Here is a 5,209-nt window from a genome sequence, read left to right as displayed (position 1 = left end):
CCTTTTAATACCACATCCATAGTTCATACGACTAAGGATTTTATTTTTTTTTGTTGTTTTTTTTTGTTTTTGTTATTATCATTGTTTTTGTTATTATCATTGTTATGATGTGGGGGAAACTCTCACATATGGAGAGAGACCTCAAAATGGCTGTTTCTACTAGAGATGATCCAAGTTCAGAATCAGATCAGCAGAAACTACTCCCTCTGCAGGAAGCTATAGAACATAGTAAGAAGGGAGTGCCAATTCAAGTCAGAAAATATAGCCCCTTTAGACCAAGTGACTTGAGCGCATGGAAATCAATCATCCCTAGTTTTGAGAAAAATCCAAACACTGTAATTTCACAGTTAAGGACTATATTTAATGCATATCAACCCAGTTGGGCTGATGTTACTTGCCTTTTGGAAACTTTACTGTCCCCAACTGAGATTACAGATATTATCTCAGCAGGAAATGCCCTTGTTGCGAAAGGTAAGGCCGATGTGGAATGGCCTCTAAAGGATCCAGAGTGGAATTATAATGATGATAGGGATTTCCAAAGATTAAAAGATGCTAGAGAAACACTTCTGAAGGGAATGGAATCTTGCTCTAGAAAACCGGAAAACTGGCAGAAATTTTTAAGCCTACCTCAGGAGGCTAATGAAAGACCAAACAGATTTTATGATAGACTTTGTGAGGCCGCTAGACAGTACACCAGATTGGATCCAGTAGATTTAAGAGATTCCTGTATCATTCTCAACACATTTGTTTATAATTCACTGCCAGAAATACGCAGATACTTTCTGAAACAATGTCCAGACTGGAGAAATCTCTCAGTAGATAGAATTAAGGAACTTGCAAATTATGTCTTTGACTCACGTGAGGAAGATCCAGATCACCCTAAACAGAGCATTCTGGCACCAGCGATTCCTAGTCAGCCATGTGGACACCGGAACAAGGACACTAAGGTGTGTTGTTACTGTCGTAAGGAGGGGCATGAATTGAGAGAATGTAGGACTTGGAGAAGAAATTCTAATTCTAATTACCGGCGAAATCAAAATAGAAATAGATCTTTTTGGAGGAATACAGAAAGGCAGTACCAGAATAATGGTAACCAAGACCCCCCTCAGAAGAGGACACAGGAATGATGGTGTCTTGGGGAGGAATGGAACATAGATAATGAAAGCCATATATTCCCAGATCCAGATTTTTTGAATGCACTTGTGCCAGTCCATTCACCTCCCCAGAGTAATGAACCACATGTCACCTTAAAAGTGGGGGAGACTTATTATGATTGTCTGCTAGACACAGGAGCCTCTAAATCAGTATTAGTAAGCAAACCAGATGCTGGGTGTAGACCTGTAGGATTTTTGAATGTAGTGGGAGTCTCAGGAAAGAGCCAGAGAGTGGCAAAATTGAATCCTCGCATGGTATCTATGGGGCCCTTAACAGTGGAACATTCATTTTTACTCATGCCTGATGCCCCTGTAAATTTATTAGGTCGTGATCTCCTTTGCAAGCTTAGAGCAACCATATCTTGTGCTCCAGATGGGGCTGTCTCCTTACAATTGCCAGAGGATACTGTTCATTTATTACCAATTTTACTTACAGAAGCTCAAGGAACAGCAGGGGAGGTATCCAAAATCCCCTCTGACATTCCTGAGTCTTTATGGGCCTCATCCCCTAATGAGGTGGGGCTCCTTAAGTCTGCCATGCCTGTTACCTTTAAAGTTAAGGGGGGACCACCCCCCTCCATTCCACAGTATCCATTGTCTAGGGAAGCAATAGAAGGGATCACCCCTATAATTGAGGCTTTGAAAAGCCAGGGTATTATTATTCCATGTCATCACTCTCCATGCAATACTCCCATTTTGCCAGTTAAAAAACCCAAGCCTGGGCCAGATGGTAAACCTGTTTATCGCTTTGTGCAAGATCTTAGAGCGATTAATAATTATGTTATTCCTAGACATTCTATAGTCGCAAATCCGGCTATGATAATTTCCTCAATTCCCTATGAATCTACATGTTTCACAGTGGTAGACCTTTGCTCTGCCTTTTTCTCCATACCAGTACATGAGGACTTCCAATATTTATTTGCTTTTACCTGGAAAAATAGACAGTGGACCTGGACTAGACTCCCACAGGGATTTGTAGACAGTCCCACATTATTTTCCCAAATTTTACAGCAGGATCTGGCCTCTATTACCTTTAAGGGCTCCACACTAGTACAATATGTAGATGACTTACTTTTGGCCTCTCCTAATGCTGAAATTTGTCAGGAAGATAGCCGTCACTTACTGCTGGAGCTGCACAAGAGAGGACACAAGGTTTCCAAGACAAAGGTACAATGGTGTTTGCCCCAGGTAGAATATTTAGGATTTATTTTGGCTGCTGGAACTCGCTCTGTCTCTTCTAAGAGAGTCCAGGCCATTCAACAACTCTCTGCCCCCACTACTAAGAGGCAGTTGAGAGCCATTCTGGGAGCAGCTGGGTACTGTAGACAATGGATACCCTCTTTTGGTGAAATTACTAAACCCCTCATAGCTCTTACAAAAAGTTCTGTTCCAGACAGTTTACAGTTGGATCCCCAGCATCTCTCAGCCATAAAAGAATTAAAACGGGCCTTGTTATCAGCACCTGCCCTAGGACTGCCAGATTATAGTAAGCCTTTCACTCTCTTTGTGCATGAACAAAGGGGGGTGGCTTCTGGAGTCCTGACTCAGTCACTGGGGCCTAACCAACGTCCTATAGCCTACTATTCAATTCAGCTGGACCCTGTAGCGGCTGGAGCGCCACCTTGCCTTAGAGCAGTGGCGGCCACAGCGCTTTTGGTAGAAAAAGCCTCTGATTTGGTCCTAGGTAACCCTCTAACTGTGCAATGCCCTCACGAAGTGGAGGCTCTCTTACTACGTCACAGGACACAAGCCTTTTCAGATCAAAGGCTGGCTAAGTATGAAATAACCCTGTTAGGTAATGAGAATATCACTTTAAAACGCTGCACAGTTCTTAATCCAGCAACACTATTCCCTAACTTACCATTCTCGGGGGAACCGTTGCATGACTGTGCTTCTTTAGTTGATATGGCTGAAAAACCCCGTGATGATCTTTTTGATACACCTTTAGAAAATCCTGATCTTGTCCTCTATACAGATGGTTCCTCATTTATGAGAGAGGGAACCCGTTTTACTGGAGCTGCTGTAGTTTCTGATTATGACACCCTCTGGGCAGCTTCTCTGCCTTCCCATTTTAGTGCACAGGCTGCTGAACTTGTGGCTCTTACACAGGCCTGTAATATAGCTAAAGATAAGAGTGCCACCATTTTTACTGACTCGAAATATGGCTTTGGCATATGCCACTTTATTGGTATGATTTGGCGTCAACGAGGCTTTCTAACATCCTCGGGCAAGGCTATTGCCAATGGGGACCTTATCAAGGACCTCTTAGATGCCCTAAAACTGCCTTCTTCCCTAGCCGTTGTACATTGCCCTGCCCACACAGGGAATAGTGATCCTGTTTCAAAGGGAAATGCACGAGCCGATTCTGCAGCCAAGCTTGCTGCATTAGAAGCTCCTGAACATGTATTTAACCTTTCACCTTCTGAGGATATTCCTTCCAACCTAACCTATGACGATTCTGAAGTAGAAAAGTGGAAAAAGAAATTTAAGGCGAAACAGATCAATGGCATCTGGGTGTCTCCGGAAGGTAAGCCATTTCTTCCCCGGAAATTCTACCACCAGGTATGCCTCTCTGTTCACAGAAAAGGCCATTTTGGTACACAAGGCATTGTAGACTCTATTAAGAGAACCTGGATAGCACCAGGTGTGACTAATACAGCATCTCGAATCTGCTCGGGCTGCTCCACATGTCAGTCTTATAATCAGTATGCTTTTAAGGTCAAAGCTTATGGAGGGCGTCCTCTAGCATATACACCTTTTGAGCACTTACAAATTGATTATATTACTATGCCAAAAGCAGGACATTATAAATTTTGCCTTGTTATAGTTGATCAGCTCACTCGGTGGGTGGAGGCCTTTCCCAGCCCCCGAGCCACAGCTGCCTTTGTTGCCAAAATTCTTCTTAAAGAGATAGTACCTCGTTTTGGCCCACCAGCCCGCATCGATTCTGACAAAGGCACACATTTCACTGATTCGATTTTATCCCAAATCTACTCTTTCTTGGGAGTGACTCCAAAATTCCACACGCCCTACCATCCACAAAGTTCAGGCCAAGTCGAACGTATGAATAAAGAGCTTAAGAGTATGATTGGCAAATTATGTACTGAAACCCATTTGAAATGGCCTGATGTTCTACCATTGGCATTATTCTATCTACGAAGTAGACCAAGAGGAGAACTTCATATATCTCCTTATGAAATGCTTTTTGGTCACCCTCCTATCCAAGCTAAAACTTTTTCCCCAGTTTATACATCACTGGTGGGAGGTGATACTTCTGTTGCTTCCTATATACAGGAATTACAGACCAGGCTACGTGAACTCCATGAGGCAGGAGCTGTGGTCCAGGCAGGACCATTAGACTTTTCATTGCATAACTTCAACCCAGGAGATAAAATATATGTAAAGAATTTTCAGAGAACCAGTGGAACTCAACCTGCCTGGGAAGGACCTTTTCAGGTATTATTGACAACTCCTACCGCCATTAAAATTGGTGAAAAAGACTCATGGATTCATTGCTCTCATATAAAGCCTGCACCATTCATAGGTGAAGAGATTTCAGATAGACCTGAGGTAGACGCTAAAGAGGTAAAAACCCTAACGATAGCAACTGTTAAAGAGCAAAGAAAGTTCAGAGGAAACAGGAAGTTCCCATTTAAGAATCCCACTGATCAGTTAAATGCTTTGGGACTCAGTCTTCGTAAAGTATCAGGAGACGGAAATTGCCTTTTTAGGGCTTTAGCAGACCAGCTAGAAGGTCACTGTAGAAATCATCTCAGACACAGACAAGAAGCTGCTTCTTATATGATTAACCATAGACAAGAGTTTGAGTCTTTTATAGTAAATGACTCCCCTTTTGAAGAATATGTTGATGAATTAAAGAAATTTGGAAAGTGGGGAGGAAATGATACAATTGTAGCATTTGCTAAGCAGCATCAGCTGAATGTTGTGGTTCATCAATTAAATCAGCCTTTATTGAAAATCAGTGGCACAGACAAAACTGATGCTACAGAACTCCACATTTTCTACCATAAAGAACATTATGACAGCATTAGAAA

Source organism: Dromiciops gliroides, chromosome 4, assembly GCF_019393635.1.
Source record: "Dromiciops gliroides isolate mDroGli1 chromosome 4, mDroGli1.pri, whole genome shotgun sequence".
NCBI classification, from domain to species: Eukaryota; Metazoa; Chordata; class Mammalia; order Microbiotheria; family Microbiotheriidae; genus Dromiciops; species Dromiciops gliroides.
This window is presented reverse-complemented; position numbering follows the sequence as displayed.